This window comes from Coregonus clupeaformis, chromosome 11, assembly GCF_020615455.1.
Source record: "Coregonus clupeaformis isolate EN_2021a chromosome 11, ASM2061545v1, whole genome shotgun sequence".
Classification (NCBI taxonomy): domain Eukaryota; kingdom Metazoa; phylum Chordata; class Actinopteri; order Salmoniformes; family Salmonidae; genus Coregonus; species Coregonus clupeaformis.
In genome coordinates this window covers 1,268,353-1,288,274 of record NC_059202.1, presented here as the reverse complement: position 1 = coordinate 1,288,274, position 19,922 = coordinate 1,268,353, and positions in this window count along the sequence as shown.

Below are 19,922 nucleotides of genomic sequence, written 5' to 3'. Positions count from 1 at the left end.
AAGCCATGAGAAAGTTGTCCGCTGCGGGACTGTGCGGGGGGATTTATACTAACATTACTGTCTGTACTTACGGTGGCACAGACGCTGTTTCTTCCTTTTCCTACACTGATATTACCCTTGCCCCTAACGATTCGTCTCGAAGCTGGGCTTGTAGCACAGCTTATTCTCGCGTAAGGCGCAGGAATTCTCCTGTATATTATGAGTACAGCGACTGCAATTAGAAGACATCATGTTAATGTTACTACTTAGCTTCGGCTGTTGAAGATGTTGATGAACCATGTCCAGATAAAGCGTCCGGAGTGAAAAGTTGAATAAGGGAAAAAAGTGCGATGGAAAAAAGGAAAATAACGTAAAGTTGGCAGCTAAAACGCACAGAAAAAGACTCTTCTGACTCTTCTGTCTGGGATAAACGTCCGGGGTGAAAAAAGTTTAACGAAAAAGATGAGTGAGGACAAAACTAAAAGTTGGTAAATTTGTTGAACACAGAGATTGATTAAACGTTTATTAAAAGTAAAACGTGAATAGTTTGTTAGGTAGCCAAGTAGCAACAAACAGCAGAGCAGCACGGAGACAATGCGAAGCGAGACGGAAGTCACGTGTCGCTAAAGCCAATCAACACACAAAGTATAAAAGACACCTGTCCACAACCTCAAACAGTCACACTCCAAACTCCACTATGGCCAAGACCAAAGAGCTGTCAAAGGACACCAGAAACAAAATTGTAGACCTGCACCAGGCTGGGAAGACTGAATCTGCAATAGGTAAGCAGCTTGGTTTGAAGAAATCAACTGTGGGAGCAATTATTAGGAAATGGAAGACATACAAGACCACTGATAATCTCCCTCGATCTGGGGCTCCACGCAAGATCTCACCCTGTGGGGTCAAAATGATCACAAGAACGGTGAGCAAAAATCCCAGAACCACACGGGGGCCCTAGTGAATGACCTGCAGAGAGCTGGGACCAAAGTAACAAAGTCTACCATCAGTAACACACTACGCCGCCAGGGACTCAAATCCTGCAGTGCCAGACGTGTCCCCCTGCTTAAGCCAGTACATGTCCAGGCCCGTCTGAAGTTTGCTAGAGTGCATTTGGATGATCCAGAAGAGGATTGGGGAGAATGTCATATGGTCAGATGAAACCAAAATATAACTTTTTGGTAAAAACTAAACTTCGACGTGTTTGGAGGACAAAGAATGCTGAGTTGCATCCAAAGAACACCATACCTACTGTGAAGCATGGGGGTGGAAACATCATGCTTTGGGGCTGTTTTTCTGCAAAGGGACCAGGACGACTGATCCGTGTAAAGGAAAGAATGAATGGGGCCATGTATCGTGAGATTTTGAGTGAAAACCTCCTTCCATCAGCAAGGGCATTGAAGATGAAACGTGGCTGGGTCTTTCAGCATGACAATGATCCCAAACACACCGCCCGGGGAACAAAGGAGTGGCTTCGTAAGAAGCATTTCAAGGTCCCCCATATAAATAACATTCTATTGGTAGCAAGAATGTAATATAATAATTTAAATTGAAAGAGTTTTGAATCCCCAATAGCTGTTGCAAAAGCAGCAGCTACTCTTCCTGGGGTCCACACAAGGCATGAAACATGACATAATTGTCACGACTTCCGTCGAGGCTGCCTCCCCTCTTTGTTCGGGCAGGTTTCGACGTTCGGCGTCACCGGCTTACTAGCTACTGCCGATCCATTTATCATCACTCCATTTGTCTTGTCTTCAATCACACACACCTGGTCCTTATTCCCTCATTAGTCATGGTATAAGTGTTCCCTCTGCTTCCTTGTCTGTGTGGGTGATTGTTTATTGTGGAGGTTAGTGGAGCTCGTGTATTGTGTATTGACGGGAGTATTTCCCCGTGTACCTTGTATTTTCCAGCGCGCCTGTTTTGTGCCCTGGAGTATGAAAATGTATGCACTCACTAACTGTAAGTCGCTCTGGATAAGAGCGTCTGCTAAATGACTAAAATGTAAAATGTAAAATGAGTGTGTTTGACGCATTTCTGCGTAATCCTGTATTTTGCGGATTAAAGCCTATTATTCTGTGATTTACCCTCCTGTGCCTAACTCCTTCAACACCACCTCATCACAATGATACAGAACATTAATAGACAAGAACAGTTCAAGGACAAAATTACATCATTTAAAAAAAAGGCATCACGTAGCCTACATATCAATACATACACACAAACTATCTAGGTCAAATAGGGGAGAGGCGTTGTGCCGTGAGGTGTTGCTTTATCTGTTTTTTGAAACCAGGTTTGCTGTTTGTTTGTGCAATATGAGATGGAATGGAGTTCCATGCGATAATGGCTTTATATAATACTGTAAGCTTTCTTGAATTTGTTCTGGATTTGGGGACTGTGAAAAGACCCCTGGTGGCATGTCTGGTGGGGTAAGTGTGTGTGTCAGAGCTGTGTGTAAGTTGACTATGCAAACAATTAGGGATTTTCAACACATTGTTTCTTATAAAAAGAAGAAGTGATGCAGTCAGTCTCTCCTCAACTCTTAGCCAAGAGAGACTGGCATGCATAGTATTTATATCAGCCCTCTGATTACAATGAACAGCAAGACGTGTCGTTCTGTTCTAGGCCAGCTGCAGCTTAACTAGGTCTTTCCTTGCAGCACTTGACCATACGACTGGAGAATAATCAAGATAAGACAGAACTAGAGTCTGCAGCACTTGCTTTTTGGAGTGTGTTGTCAAAAAAGCAGAGCATCTCTTTATTACGTACATACCTCTCCCCATCTTTACAACCATTGAATCTATATGTTTTGACCATGACAGTTTACAATCTAAGGGAAAGGAAAAGGAAAGGGGGATACCTAGTAATTTAGTCTCCTCAACTTGTTCAACAGCCACACCATTCATTACCAGATTCAGCTGAGGTCTAGAACTTAGGGAATGATTTGTACCAATACAATGCTCTTAGTTTTAGAGATGTTCAAGACCAGTTTATTACTAGCCACTCATTCCAAAACAGACTGCAACTCTTTGTTAAGGGTTACAGTGACTTCATTAGCTGTGGTTGCTGATGCGTATATGGTTGAATCATCAGCATACATGGACACACATGCTTTGTTTAATGCCAGTGGCAGGTCAATGGTAAAAATATTAAAGAGTAGAGGGCCAAGAGAGCTGCCCTGCAGTACACCACACTTTACATGTTTGACATTAGAGAAGCTTCCATTAAAGAAAACCCTTTGAGTTCTATTAGATAGATAGCTCTGAATCCATTATATGGCAGAGGTGGAAAAGCCATAACACATACGTTTTTTCAACAACAGGTTATTGTCAATAATATCAAAGGCTGCGCTGAAATCTAACAGTACAGCTCCCACACTCTTCTTATTATCAATTTATTTCAACCAATCATCAGTAATTTATGTCAGTGCAGTACCTGTTGAGTGCCCTTCTCCATAAGCATGCTGAAAGTTTGTTGTTAATTTGTTTACAGAGAAATAGCATTGCATTTGGTCAAACACAATTTTTTCCAACAGGTTGCTAAGAGCTGGCAGCAAGCTGATAGGTCTACTGTTAGAATCAGTAAAGCCCGCTTTACCACTCTTGGGTAGTGGAATTACTTTTGCTTCCCTCCAGGCCTGAGGACAAAGACTTTCCTCTAGGCTCAGATTAAAGATAAGACAGATAGGAGTGGCTATAGAGTCAGCTACCATCCTCAGTAGCTTTCTATCTACAGTGGTTCTTCCTTTAAAAGTTGTGTCATGCTGCAGCACAGCTTGCAGGATGCTTCGGTATGGTACAGCATGTTACAGTGCATGACGTCATAGTGTTTTACTGTCAGCCATTGTTGCCGTTAATGCTGTTAATGCTTGTTGAAACCACCAGAGGGCATCTTTGAGGGCGTCTTTATGAAGCTTGCTTACTTTATGAAGCTTGCTTACTTTCCCAAATAATAATACAGAGGTCCATGCAGGCCAGACGTTTTGATTGCTATACCCTGTCTGAAAGAGCATAACAAATTAATTAATTTAGTTGACATGAAGCAACCATAGCCTCACCTACTATAGCACAGAGAAATACATCTTAAAACATGCTATTCTGTTCTTTTGAAATAAATTGTCTTACAGTGAGGGAAAAAAGTATTTGATCCCCTGCTGATTTTGTATGTTTGCCCACTGACAAAGAAATGATCCGTCTATAATTTTAATGGTAGGTTTATTTGAACAGTGAGAGACAGAATAACAACAAAAAAATACAGAAAAACGCATGTAGCAAATGTTATAAATTGATTTCCATTTTAATGAGGGAAATAAGTATTTGACCCCCTCTCAATCAGAAAGATTTCTGGCTCCCAGGTGTCTTTTATACAGGTAACGAGCTGAGATTAGGAGCACACTCTTAAAGGGAGTGCTCCTAATCTCAGCTTGTTACCTGTATAAAAGACACCTGTCCACAGAAGCAATCAATCAATCAGATTCAAAACTCTCCACCATGGCCAAGACCAAAGAGCTCTCCAAGGATGTCAGGGACAAGACTGTAGACCTACACAAGGCTGGAATGGGCTACAAGACCATCGCCAAGCAGCTTGGTGAGAAGGTGACAACAGTTGGTGCGATTATTCGCAAATGGAAGAAACACAAAATAACTCTCAATCTCCCTCGGCCTGGGGCTCCATGCAAGATCTCACCTCGTGGAGTTGCAATGATCATGAGAACGGTGAGGAATCAGCCCAGAACTACACGGGAGGATCTTGTCAATGATCTCAAGGCAGCTGGGACCATAGTCACCAAGAAAACAATTGGTAACACACTACAGCGTGAAGGACTGAAATCCTGCAGCTCCCGCAAGGTCCCCCTGCTCAAGAAAGCACATATACAGGCCCGTCTGAAGTTTGCCAATGAACATCTGAATGATTCAGAGGAGAACTGGGTGAAAGTGTTGTGGTCAGATGAGACCAAAATTGAGCTCTTTGGCATCAACTCAACTCGGCGTGTTTGGAGGAGGAGGAATGCTGCCTATGACCCTAAGAACACCATCCCCACCGTCAAACATGGAGGTGGAAACATTATGCTTTGGGGGTGTTTTTCTGCTAAGGGGACAGGACAACTTCACCGCATCAAAGGGACGATGGCCGGGGCCATGTACCGTGAAATCTTGGGTGAGAACCTCCTTCCCTCAGCCAGGGCATTGAAAATGGGTCGTGGACGGTATTCCAGCATGACAATGACCCAAAACACACGGCCAAGGCAACAAAGGAGTGGCTCAAGAAGAGGCACATTAAGGTCCTGGAGTGGCCTAGCCAGTCTCCAGACCTTAATCCCATAGAAAATCTGTGGAGGGAGCTGAAGGTTCGAGTTGCCATACGTCAGCCTCGAAACCTTAATGACTTGGAGAAGATCTGCAAAGAGGAGTGGGACAAAATCCCTCCTGAGATGTGTGCAAACCTGGTGGCCAACTACAAGAAACGTCTGACCTCTGTGATTGCCAACAAGGGTTTTGCCACCAAGTACTAAGTCATGTTTTGCAGAGGGGTCAAATAATTATTTCCCTCAATAAAATGCAAATCCATTTATAAAAATGTTGACATGCGTTTTTCTGAATTTTTTTGTTGTTATTCTGTCTCTCACTGTTCAAATAAACCTACCATTAAAATTATAGACTGATCATTTCTTTGTCAGTGGGCAAACGTACAAAATCAGCAGGGGATCAAACTACTTCTGTAGTATCATGTTTTTTTTATGACCTTACTAAACATAATATTAATGGATTTCTTTGTGATTGTGTATATTCAATTGATTTATTAGACTGGCAGCTATTGGTAGGCTACTCGTTGAGTCCCAGCTATTCTACTTTTAATATGCATACCGCGCAGCAGACCATGGCGCTTTGAGGATGAAATGCTCAGTAGGTTTTTGACTTTTATGGTATTTATCTTAATGTAGGCCTACTGCTAGAGTGTATACATGATACATCGGGCTGATGTAGTATGGAGAGCGTTTGCACATTGGCAAGATGTCGCCGAGACGTTGGCATTAGATCTCATTTCCCTTCAGCGGCTGTTTGGATGATGCATGTCAAAGCTGCTAAATTATACTGGCAATAATAAAAAACAAGAATGTAATTTGTCAATGCCAGGATGTTTGTCATTATTGATCGATAACAATACTTTTTCCATCTCTCCCACACTAATATTACAAAATTCTAACTTGCAATGCTTTTCTTTCATTATTAGTTTTTTATGCATGAATACAATGGCTCACTGTTCGTTGTTTGCATTTCCTGCCTAGGTTTGCCCACTTTGCCAATGAAGTAATCATTAAAATAATTGGCAACATCAAATGGTTTTGTGATGAATAAGTCATCTGATTCAATGAAAAATGGCGTTGAATTTTGTCTTTCTGCCCATAATTTCATTTAAAGTACCCAAAACTTTTTTTCCCATCATTCCTTATATTTACATTTACATTTACATTTTCGTCATTTAGCAGACGCTCTTATCCAGAGCGACTTACAAATTGGTGCATTCACCTTATGATAGCTAGTGGAACAACCACTTTACAATATGTTTTTTAAATTTTTATATCATCGCTTTTGGCTTCATAATACAGTTTATTCTTCTTTTTGTTGAGTTTAGTCACATAATTTCTCAATTTGCAGTAAGTCAGCCAGTCAGATGTCCAGCCAGACTTATTAGACACTGCTTTTGCCCCATCTCTTTCAACCATACAGTTTTTCAATTCCTCATCAATCCATGGAGCCTTAACAGTTCTAACAGTCAGTTTCTAAACAGGTACATGTTTATCAATAATTAGCAATTTCATAAATTCATCAGGTGCAGCGTCTGGATGCTCCTTATTAATCACATCAGACCAACAAATATTTTTTATCATCCACATAAGAGTCACAGCAAAATCTTTTGTATGATCTCTTATACACTATTCTAGGCCCAGCTTTTGGAACTTTGGCTTTCCTGGATATAGCAACTATATTGTGATCACTGCATCTAATGGGTATGGATACAGCTTTAGAACAAAGTTCTACAGTATTAGTAAAAATGTGATCGATACGTGTGGATGATCTTGTTCCTGTAGTGTTTGTAAACACCCTGGTAGGTTGATTAATAACCTGAACCAGATTACAGGCACTGGTTACAATGAGAAGCTTCCTCTTAAGCGGACAGCTTGATGAAAACCAGTCAATATTCAGGTCCCCAAGAAAGTAGACCTCTCTGTTTACATCACATACACAATCAAGCATTTCACACATTATTTAGATACTGACTGTTAGCACTTGGTGGCCTATAGCAACACCCCATATGAAAAGGCTTTAGATGTGAACCTGCAACCACAACACTTCAATAATACTTGACATAAAATCTTCTCTGAGCACTAAAGAGATATGGCTCTGAATATATACAGCAACACCTCCCCCATAAGCATTTCTGTCTCTTCTATAGATGTTATATCCTTGTATTGCTACTGCTCTATCATCAAATGAATTATCTAAGTGAGTCTCAGAAATTGCTAATATATAAAAATTGTTCAACTGAAATTGTTACTCTGGCAACATGTTCGCCGCAAATAGAAGCCTTTTTGAACTCGCCTCAGATGTATGTCTTGAACCGATTATTTAAATGCGCACACAGAGGAAGATAATGATTAATTATCTGTTAACTGTTAACTGTTACTGTAGTCGTAGTCATTATTTTGAGTTCATTCAATGAAGGGGGACGGTATTGATATTTTTTTCAAGTACAAGGGGATGGTGATGTGAAAATATTTGTGTCATTGGGGAGGGTTTTTTTTTTTCTTTATGACATCTCGAGTTTTTGAGGCTGGTAACTCTAATGAACTTATCCTCTGCAGCAGAGGTAACTCTGGGTCTTCCATTCCTGTGGTGGTTCTCATGAGAGCCTGTTTCATAATAGCGCTTGATGGTTTTTGCGACTGCACTTGAAGAAACTTTAAAAGGTATTGACATTTTCCGTATTGACTGACCTTCATGTCTTAAAGTAATGATGGACTGTCATTTCTCTTTGATTCCATATGTGTTATTTCATAGTTTTGATGTCTTCACTATTATTCTACAACATAAAAAATAGTAAAAATAAAGAAAAGCCCTTGAATGAGTAGGTGTGTCCAAACTTTTGACTGGTAGTGTACTTCCATTCATTTTTTAAACTGGTACCCGGCTACCTTCAGACTAGTCTTGTGAGGCTTATGGGCGTCCTAGAGCAAAACAACCGACATGTACGTTTGAGAGAAACTAACCTTTCCATGTAGCCCAAACTGTTTGGACGCTACAGACAGAAGTTGGCAGATCGGCCAGGAGCAGTTTGGAAAAAATTATCCTGTGCAAATCTTCCTCGTGAATAACACACATGCTGGGGTAATAATTACATAACCAACATTTCTAGTAATACTAGTCCCATCCAAATAGGGTGTGTGTTTGTAGGGTGAGGCTGTTGATCTTGCTTCCAAATGATGAATTCATGACTAATTACCAGCCTAACCAGGCTTAGATAGTCTTTTATATATGGACAACAAAACTGAACACACCTGTCAGCCTGTCATCTAGTAAGTGCACAAAGAGTTCAGTGAGGGGAAGGGTACCTTTTGAATTGGCCCTCCAGTTCTTACAACCCTGGCCCCAGGTAAGGGAGGGTCTACAGAGAACAGTGCCCCTGCAGCTTCACACAGGAACCCTTGTGCATCATGCCTCTCACAGCCCCAGGCAGTGCAGTCCAGTTGTGCCAGCTTCCAGCACAACCAGCTGAGGGAGTGAAAAGACTTAGTAAATGTCACCAAATTTTGTTTCATTCCAACTGTATTCAATACATGGGTCGTTACATGAAATGTGAGCCTTTTGCATACCTTTGATATTTTAAGTAAATTGTGTGTCACGTTGCTGTGGATTGGTGTGGTGTAGAATCAGGCGCAGGAAGCAGAGGATAAGTCCAACAAGACTTTACTAGAGCACACAAAAATAATCCAAACAGCCCGGAGGCAAAAGGACGCACACAGGCGTAAATAAGCGAGCGCACACACAGGTGCGAAAATACTCTCCTAAACACAAGGAGGAAGCTATGAAAATAGCGTACCGACACGGGTAGCGCAACAACACGACACGAACAATTACACACAACACTAAACTAACAACAAGGAAACTAAATAGGGTGCTAAATGAGACATAACACAAAACAGGTGTGACTAACAGACAAAACCAATCAAACAAGAAACATAGAGCGGTGGCAGCTAGTACTCCGGAGACGACGACCGGCGAAACCTGCCCGAACAAGGAGGAGGAGCCGCCTCGGCCGAAACCGTGACATTGTGCACCAATATTTAATTTTAAAAGCCTGTTATATTAAATGATGAGCCATTTGATATAAACCACATCGGGAATTCAATACATCTGATTTTTATATGAATAAAGGCTTGCTAAAGTGCCAATATTCAGCATTTTGACATGTCCCTCCATCAACCAAGTTTCACCATCATTGTAAAGCCCTAGTTATTTTGTTCCTTTAACAAATTCATTTCTATAGATTATCATTTATTTCATGTGATTAGTGATTAATTAACGTCTGTCCCTCATTTTAAGGTCAACCCTGTTACGTGAACTGAACTTTCATTTTAATATGGTGAAGCTACAGTGGGGGAAAAAAGTATTTAGTCAGCCACCAATTGTGCAAGTTCTCCCACTTAAAAAGATGAGAGAGGCCTGTAATTTTCATCATAGGTACACGTCAACTATGACAGACAAAATGAGAAAAAAAATTCCAGAAAATCACATTGTAGGATTTTTAATGAATTTATTTGCAAATTATGGTGGAAAATAAGTATTTGGTCAATAACAAAAAGTTTCTCAATACTTTGTTATATACCCTTTGTTGGCAATGACACAGGTCAAACGTTTTCTGTAAGTCTTCACAAGGTTTTCACACACTGTTGCTGGTATTTTGGCCCATTCCTCCATGCAGATCTCCTCTAGAGCCGTGATGTTTTGGGGCTGTCGCTGGGCAACACGGACATTCAACTCCCTCCAAAGATTTTCTATGGGGTTGAGATCTGGAGACTGGCTAGGCCACTCCAGGACCTTGAAATGCTTCTTACGAAGCCACTCCTTCGTTGCCTGGGCGGTGTGTTTGGGATCATTGTCATGCTGAAAGATCCAGCCACGTTTCATCTTCAATGCCCTTGCTGATGGAAGGAGGTTTTCACTCAAAATCTCACGATACATGGCCCCATTCATTCTTTCCTTTACACGGATCAGTCGTCCTGGTCCCTTTGCAGAAAAACAGCCCCAAAGCATTATGTTTCCACCCCCATGCTTCACAGTAGGTATGGTGTTCTTTGGATGCAACTCAGCATTCTTTGTCCTCCAAACACGACGAGTTGAGTTTTTACCAAAAAGTTATATTTTGGTTTCATCTGACCATATGACATTCTCCCAATCCTCTTCTGGATCATCCAAATGCACTCTAGCAAACTTCAGATGGGCCTGGACATGTACTGGCTTAAGCAGGGGGACACGTCTGACACTGCAGGATTTGAGTCCCTGGCGGCGTAGTGTGTTACTGATGGTAGGCTTTGTTACTTTGGTCCCAGCTCTCTGCAGGTCATTCACTAGGTCCCCCCATGTGGTTCTGGGATTTTTGCTCACCGTTCTTGTGATCATTTTGACCCCACGGGGTGAGATCTTGCGTGGAGCCCCAGATCAAGGAAGATTATCAGTGGTCTTGTATGTCTTCCATTTCCTAATAATTGCTCCCACAGTTGATTTATTCAAACCAAGCTGCTTACCTATTGCAGATTCAGTCTTCCCAGCCTGGTGCAGGTCTACAATTTTGTTTCTGGTGTCCTTTGACAGCTCTTTGGTCTTGGCCATAGTGGAGTTTGGAGTGTGACTGTTTGAGGTTGTGGACAGGTGTCTTTTATACTGATAACAAGTTCAAACAGGTGCCATTAATACAGGTAACGAGTGGAGGACAGAGGAGCCTCTTAAAGAAGAAGTTACAGGTCTGTGAGAGCCAGAAATCTTGCTTGTTTGTAGGTGACCAAATACTTATTTTCCACCATATAATTTGCAAATAAATTCATTAAAAATCCTACAATGTGATTTTCTGGAGAAAAAAAATCTCATTTTGTCTGTCATAGTTGACGTGTACCTATGATGAAAATTACAGGCCTCTCTCATCTTTTTAAGTGGGAGAACTTGCACAATTGGTGGCTGACTAAATACTTTTTTCCCCCACTGTATATAGATTTCTTTCTCCAGAAGAAACATTGAACATCTAATAGTCAGATCATAGGGTAAAAGCAGGTGAGCTGGTTCTACTCTTTGGCCATATTCTGGTGTTTTGTGGTGGAAAACTGAGCGGGTCAAGCATAACACGTCAACCGTGTTAGATAGATAGACTAGACATTTTTGTGAAGTTTGCATTCAATTGCTACTCCCTGTTGCACACACCAAACTTCCATTCCCCCTGTCACAAGGGGATTTATGGCTGATTTAAGAAGAAATCGTCAACCCTGTTATGGTCAAACCTGTTATGTCAACCCTGTTACGGTCAACCCTGTTACTTTATTTGGCACTTTATAGGCACTTATTATATTATCATTTTTTTATGTACCCTTTCAGGTGGTAAAACATGTTTTTTATGAAGTTGAACATGTGATCTTTATGACAGAATGTACACATTTGGTGAAATCATTTTATTTTATTTTTTTTACCAAGTTACACTTCTCAAAAGGCACCAAATTGGTGGAACAATTCACATAGTCATATACTTTATGTTTCATTTCTATCAAATTATTTGTCCAAAAATGACAGAGTAAAATTCACCAACCAAACCACTCCCACCAAACAATGTCTCACTAATAGGTGTACACTGCAGGTCTCTTTGGGTAAGATAGCATGCTAAATTACCATATTATTATTATGGAAGTAATCTTACGCCGCAGTTCACGGCTGCGGCAGCCTCTCTCCATTTGTGCGGGCAGGCCCAGTTTGATCACCCGTACAGACAGTAATCTGGCCTTGGCCTTTGGTCTGGCATGGGGGCCAGTGGTAGGGCTTAGCGTAGCCACACAGCACTGCCTCCTGCCTGGCTGATTGGGGGAGTGAGAACCCCCCTAACAGGGGCTGGAGTTGGCCTGATTTACCAGCTAGGCCCAGAGGAGGGGAGGCCAGCACCGGCTTCTGACATGATGGGACAGCTTTCTGACCAGAGATTCCTTGAGGAAAAGCACAATACGGTCATTTTGTTGATATTTTATCCAAAGCAACTTACAGTTCACACATATATTCAATAATATGTGGATTTGATAACTAATTCTACTTGCATTCCATATATTGACTTCCTAAGTAGCACAAAGATGACAGAAGGTAATATCTGATCAAAACTCAAATCAATACACTCAGGTTTGAATCACAGTCTGCACTGACTCCAGTATCTCTGGTACATACAGTACATACCCCTCCATGGCGGTGGGGGAAGGGGACCCTTTTGAGCCCGCTGTTGCTGTGTGTGACCAGGGGCTGCAGGAAGCAGTAGACCATGTCCACCACCCCTAGGGCTATGAGCAGGCTCACCCTCTGCTCCAGACCACACTGACACTCCAGCTCCTCATCCTCCAAGATTAGCCCTGGCCAGCTCGAGTCCCACACCTGTGGGACCTAGGAAAAAGCTATTACACACCATTCATTAACTGCTAATGCTAACTAATTCTAGCAAATTAATGCTAGTGCTAAATAATGCTAACTCAAAGGGAGTTTCTTCATCCTACTCCCGGACCCACCTCATGTTTGGTGACTGCTCTGTGACTGCTGCCTCTCTCACCCAGCAACAACCCCCCTGCCTGCCTCCACCCTCAGTGCAGCTCCACCGTTTCCCTTGCAACCACATGCTCCCACCCAGCTCCTCCTTCATTTAATCTCCTGTAGCATCCTTCTGAGGGACAGACAGACAGACTGACATTAGAGTACAAATAGTCTACGTTTCAATATGCTTTGTGTTGTAGTCACGACAGACAAAGATATATAGTTACGCAAACTTTACTATGCATGTTGTTAACCATCACATCAAGTACATGAAGACGGTAAGTAACAATTGGTTTCTGTTTCCTGTGTAATATCAATATGAGTAACATCAATATTGCTACATGTTCTCTCTTTCTTTTTTTAACAAAGGCAGATGCCACCTAACTTTTGCTTGTAGTCCTTGTCTGCAATAAACTTGAATGTGAACTGAATGTTTGTTTAATGTCTCTGACTGTCCATTACATTATTTTATTTTTTTACATTATTACATTTAAATTCACACAAAGGTCTTCGGATGGCCCTACCAGACCTTGTGTGAGGAGTGTTGATTACATCTGGAGGTGCTTGACCTGAGATGTCTGGATCTTCTTGTTGAGGTGCAGCATCCACCTCTTGTGTTCCGCACCCTGCTGGGCGTCAGCTGGTGTACTGTTGACTGGCTCTGTGCCAGGCTCCTCAACAGTGGGGAAATCCTCCTCTATTTCTCTGCTCTTCCTCAGGTGTCTCCTGTTCCTCCTGAAGACTTGTCTCTGTTCTGTCTTCACCTCGTAGGACCTTTGCTCCACAGGTCTGACTAATGTGGCCCTCTGCCACCACTGTTTCTGTCCTGTGAGTGGCTGAACTCTCACCCTGTCATCTCGTTGCAGCTCTGTGAGATCCTTGGCAGAGTTATCGTATTACTTTGCCTGTCTCTGCTGTCTTTCTTTGAACTTCTCCTGCTGACAGTTTGTCATCACCGGTCTCAGCAGATTCTCACTCATTAGCAGTAGTGTCTTTGCATGTCTTCACATGAGCGCCATTGCAGGGCTGCTGTCTGTTCCTTGTGACGGGGTATTTCTGTGATACAGCGTGGCCAGGTATGGGTTAGCACCTGCTCTCTTTGCTTTTGCCATAAGTATTTTAGTTGTTTTCACTGCCAATTACACGTTCCCATTACTTTGCGGGTATCCTGGAGTTCATGTTTTGTGTTTAAAGTCCCAAGCCTTGTTGAAACTTGGAAACTCATCTGAAGAGTACTGGGGGCCATTGTCTAAGTAACGGATGTCAGGTATCCCATAATGTGCAAAGTGTGTATTCAGTTTTCGAATGACCGTTTTCGACTGTGTGTTTTCCAAATGGTCCACTTTCCAGAAGTTTGAGAGATAATCAACTGTGACCATGTAGTCTCTGACGTTGAACTGGAACAGGTCAGTCCCTATTTTTTCCCAGGGACGCTTTGGTGCTTCGTGTGGCCTCAGCGTCTCTTTCTGCTGCTTCACACCCCATGCAGTGCAGGTGCTACATTGTTCCATGTATGTTCTCAGCTGTGCATTCATGCCCAGCCAGTAGACACACTCGCAGCTCTTCTCAGACGTCCCTCGATTCCTATGTGTGAGAAATGGATTCTCTGCATTATCGCTGACCTGAGGGCAGCAGGCACAAAGACTCGCTCACCTCTGAAGATAACTCAATTTTGCACACTCAGCTCATCTCTGTTGTGAAAATACATGGCTACTTCCAAGGGTACATGTTCTTTCACTTCAGGCCACCCCTTCAGGATCACATTTTTCAGTGTCTGGAGCTCCAGTCCAGCTCAGTGGCTCTCTGGATGGCCTTTAGTCTCTCGCTTGACAGGCAGGTAGTGTATCATGTTGATTGATTCCACTTCGACCTCCACAGGGCCTCTGTTTTCTTGTTCTGTGAGGTACGCCCTGCTCAGGGTGTCGGCCAGCTCCACGTTTTCCAGGAACGTATCGGAGACTGACCTTGTAGTTTTGGAGTCTCATGAGCATGTGTTGTAGTCTTTTTGGTGGGCTGAGAAGAGGCTTTGTCATGATGCTCTCTAGAGGTTTGTGATCTGACTGCACTTCGACAGTTCGTCCATATGTGAATTGGTGGAACCTCTCCATGCCAAACAACACTGCAAGCAGCTCCTTCTCTATCTGTGCATACCCTTTTTCAGTCTCTGTCAGGGATCTACTGGCGTATGCAATCGGTATCCTCCCTGCATCAAGGCTGCTCCTAACCCACTTTCTGAAGCATCACATAGTACAAGCTGATTGTTGTATTTCAGCATAGGGGTCTGTGCAATGGTATCCCTGATTTTCTTGAAAGCCAGCTCATGCCTCTCTGACCACTCCCACATTGAGTCCTTATGTGTTAGCTGTCGCAGTGGCTCGCAGAGCTCTGTGGCGTGGCTGCAGAACTTGGTTAGGTAGTGTACCATGCCCAGGAAGCTGTCTGATGGCTGTCACTTTTCCTGGGTCCACTTTCAACCCCTGTGATGTTAGCAGGTGGCCAATGTAGGGCACTTCCTTCAGCCTGAGCTGCAGCTTCTCTGGATTCAGCTTGATATTGAGCTTCCTGCATCTGTCCAGGAGCATTCTCAGGTTCTTGTCATGGTCCAGAGTCGCTGCTTCATCGTTGTCTCCTTCTCCCACAATCAGGATGTCATCCTGGAAGACCTTCCATTACCTGGTTCAACTTCCTTTGAAAGATCTCTGGGGCTGGACTGATTCCCATTGGCATGCGCAGCCACCTGTAGCGTCCCATGGGAGTAGAGAACGTGGTGAGATATCTGGATTCCTCATCCAGTTCCACAAGCCAAAATCTGTTTTTTTACATCACAAACAGAACACACGTGCTCTGTTCAGGTCTGGCAGCACGTCTTCAGTAGTGGGAAGTGGGTAATGGCTCCTCTTGAGCGCCTTGTTGAGAGGTTTTGGATCAATACACACTCATAGTTTTCCAGATGGTTTCTGCACTACGATCAGGCTGCTAATCCAATCTGTGCTTTTTTCCACTAATTTTATCATTCTTCTTTTCTCTAGACCACCGAGGTCCTCTTTGAGTGGTTTATAAAGTGCTACTGGCCCTCTTCTCTTTGGCAGCTGCACAGGCTCCAGTCACTCATACACTTCCAGCTTCATTTTGCCAGTAGCACTTTGTCTCCCTGGAATACATCAGCATACCAGTGGAGGCTCCTTAGAGGAGGAAGGGGAGAACCATCCTCCTCAGTGAATTTCATAAAAATTAAAATAGTAAAACCTTTAGAAAGTTATCCTTTTTAGATAAAACTATACTAAATATAATCACGTCACCAAATAACTGATTAAAACCCACTATTATGCAAAGAAGGTCTACAGTAGCCTCAACAGCACTCTGTAGGGTAGCACCATGGTGTAGCTGGAGGACAGCTAGCTCCCGTCCTCCTCTGGGTACACTGACTTCAATACAAAACCTAGGAGGCTCATGGTTCTCACCCCCTTCCATAGACTTACACAGTGATTATGACAACTTCCGAAGGATGTCCTCCAGCCTATCAGAGCTCTTGCAGCATGAACTGACATGTTGTCCACCCAATCAAAGGATCAGAGAATGAATCTAGTACTGAAAGCATAAGCTACAGCTAGCCAGCACTGTAGTGTATAAAATGTGGTGAGTAGTTGACTCAAAGAGAGAGAAAGACAATAGTTGGACAGTTTTTAACAAATTAATTTCTTCCAAAATGAAGGAGAAGCAAGAGAGAAATAGAGAGAGAGAGAAATTTCCTCATTTCTTTTCACTTTCAGTTTCACTTCCTTAGCTAGCAAATGCAGCTAGCTAGTTTAGCCTAATGAAACACCCTGCTCAAACAGAGGGATGCTATGTTAGCTAGCTAGCTATGACTTTCCAACACAACACTGGAACTCTTCCAAGTCAAGGTAAGCTTTTGGTATTACTTATTTATTGCCACCGGGGCCCGCCGGTATAACTGCTTACTGACTGTACACTAACATTACTGCATGATTGTAGTGGGTTTACTAATGCGTTAGTTCTATTAGCTATGCTGACTATGACAATACTTTAGCTAATATGGTGACAACGATGTAGGCTGTGTGTAGTGATTTGGTTTAGAAAGGTTATTTTGCCTGGTCACATACAGCTGATGTTTTGTGCATTGAAGTCCACAAGCGAAGGGAAGAGGTGAGAGGAGGAGAGCGCATGGATGCGAGAAGTGGCTGCTATGAAATTGAACTGTATTTACGCGTGATCAGGGGTTTATTCATTCTGCCGATTCTGTTGAAAAAGTTTCTTAAACGGAAGCAAACGTAACAAAAAGGGGATAAACATACCTGAATTTGTCCACTGTTGGACTAATGATTACACCCTATATCAGATAGATGCAGGCAAGAGTGTGCAAGGCGGTACTGAAAGTCACTGTCTGTCCATGTGTTACTGTCTGTCACCTCAAATTTTTCTCTCGACCTGTATGCACCTACGCTGTAAACTTTCATTCATAGGCTAGGTTGTAGCAACCTCATGATGGGTATAGGGAAAATTAGATTATCATGTAGTAGCCTAAACCTATCGCTGTTACATTGAACTGGGTGAATGGAATATGAATGAGAGTCAACCTGTCAGCTTCCTGCCTCCTGTTTGTCTCCGGGCCTCTAGAGGTCATCTGTGTTCCCCTCTGCCTTAGTTCTTCCTCATGTGTCCTAATTAGCTTGATCCAGGTCACCTGTGCCTTGTTTCCCCTTGTGTATTTTAGCTGTGTGTTTTCCCCTTGTTTCTCACTTGGTTATTGCGTCCTGACTATGTGTCTCCTGCTTTGTCCCACCGTGTCAGTCCTAGTAAGTTGTTCAAAGTTATCTTTAGTTTGTTTTTCTCCCCTCGTGGAGTTGTTTTGTTTTGCCTCCTGTTTTGGAACATTAAATCTACTTGCCTGGAGTATTGCCTTGGGTGTTTCATTTGGGTCCTACAACACCTCCTCTGTGGCTAAGGGGTAGTACCCCCAGCTCTCCACATCTGAGACCGGAGTTTCTAGCCCGGCTTGTGACAGAATAACCAAGTCAATCATGGACCCAGAAACACTCAGTTCCCCGGACCTGTTGGCGGTGATCACTCGACATGAGGCTTCTTTCCAGCGCCATGAAGCCGTTCTCAGCCGACAAGAGGAGCTGATGGCTAGTCATTCTCAACTCCTGGCCGAAATGATGAGTTCCCTCCGCCAGCTCTTTGAACGCCTCCCTGGTCCTCTCTCCTTCCCCCAGGTCACCCCCAGTGACGACAGGTCGTCTCGGTTGGCGGAGCCCCGACTACCACCTCCCAAGCCCTTTTCTGGGGATCCAAGCTCTTGCCAGGGTTTCCTCACCCAATGCTCCCTCACCTTCGAGCTCCAACCCTCAAGTTTTCCCACAGACCGTTCCAAGATTGCCTACATCATTACCCTTCTTTCAGACAAGGCGCTCGCCTGGGCTTCTGCGGTGTGGCAGTCCCAGGAGGCCTGTTGTGACTCCCACGCTGCATTTGTAGAAGAGTTCAAGCGGGTGTTCGATCATCCTGTCAGTGGGCGGGAGGCTTCCAAGCGCCTACTGTCTCTCCGTCAGGGGCCCCGAAGCACGGCAGATTTTGCCATTGATTTCCGGACCATAGCAGCAAGGAGCGGATGGAATGATGAAGCGCTGAGGGTCTGCTTTCAGGGAGGGTTATCTGAGCCCCTTCAAGATGAGTTAGCCACCCGAGAACCAGCTGGTGATCTCGAGTCCCTCATAGCCTTGGCCATCCGCCTGGACAATCGTCTAAGAGAGCGGAGAACGGCTCGCCGTCAGGTGTCTCATTCCCAAGTTCCTCTGAGCAGCTCTGTTTCTCCTGTTTGGACTCCGTCATTCAGAGCGTCCCCGGCTCCTGAACTGCTCCAGGATTCCCCGGAGAGCATGCAGTTAGGCCGTTCCAGGCTTTCTCCCAACGAAAGGGAACGTCGCATGAGGGAACGTCGGTGCCTCTACTGCGGGGGTTGCCGGCCACTTCCGCTCCGCTTGCCCCGAGCTTTCGGGAAACGCCTGTCCCCGCCCAGCTACAGGAGGGCTGTGATGGGGAGAGTTAGAGCGCCTCCTACTAACGCTGTCCTGGCTATTCCAGCCACTCTGTCCTGGGGGGGGCCACCAGCATCGGGTCCAGGCTATGATCGATTCCGGTGCCGCAGGTGATTTCCTGGATGTAACCTTGGCTAAGGAACTTAAGATCCCTACCCAACTACTTCCTCAACCCCAGGCAGTTACAGCCTTAGATGGCAGACCTCTGGAACCAGGAAAGGTTACCGAGGCGACTCAGTCCCTGCGACTTACCATCTCTCAACACCAGCAGGAGGAGACCTTCTATCTCATTGACTCTCCCGAGTATCCTATTATCCTGGGTCACCCTTGGCTATGCAGACATAATCCCCAGATCGACTGGCCTACGGGCACCATTCTAAGCTGGGGTCCCGCCTGCCAACTCACCTGCATGCTACAGAGTCCCTCAGCCCCTAGTACCCAGTTTCAAGAGTCTGTTGACGTCTCCCGAGTCCCCCAGTGTTTACCATCGGTTCAAGGCAGTGTTCAGCAAGGCCCGGGCTACTTCCTTACCGCCTCATCGCACGTATGACTGTGCCATTGATCTACTCCCTGGGTGCTGCCCTCCTAGAGGTCGGATCTTTTCCTTGTCCTCCCCCGAGCACGCAGCTATGGACACCTACATTAAGGAGTCCTTGGCAGCCGGCCTCATCTATGCCTCTACTTCCCCGGCTGGGGCGGGCTTCTTTTTTGTTGAAAAGAAAGACGGGGTCTTAGGCCTTGTATTGATTACCGGGGACTCAACAAGATCACGGTTCGGAATCGATACCCCCTTCCTCTCATGGCCACTGCTTTTGAGCTGCTTCAAGGGGCTTCCATTTTTACTAAGCTGGATCTCCGCAATGCTTACCATCTCGTGCGGATCCGGCAAGGAGACGAATGGAAGACGGGCGTTCAACACGCCCACGGGGCACTATGAATATCGGGTGATGCCGTTCGGGCTCACCAATGCCCCCGCAGTATTCCAAGCCCTGATTAATGATGTTCTCCGGGATATGCTTAATCTGTTCGTCTTCGTGTACCTGGACGATATCCTCATCTTCTCGAG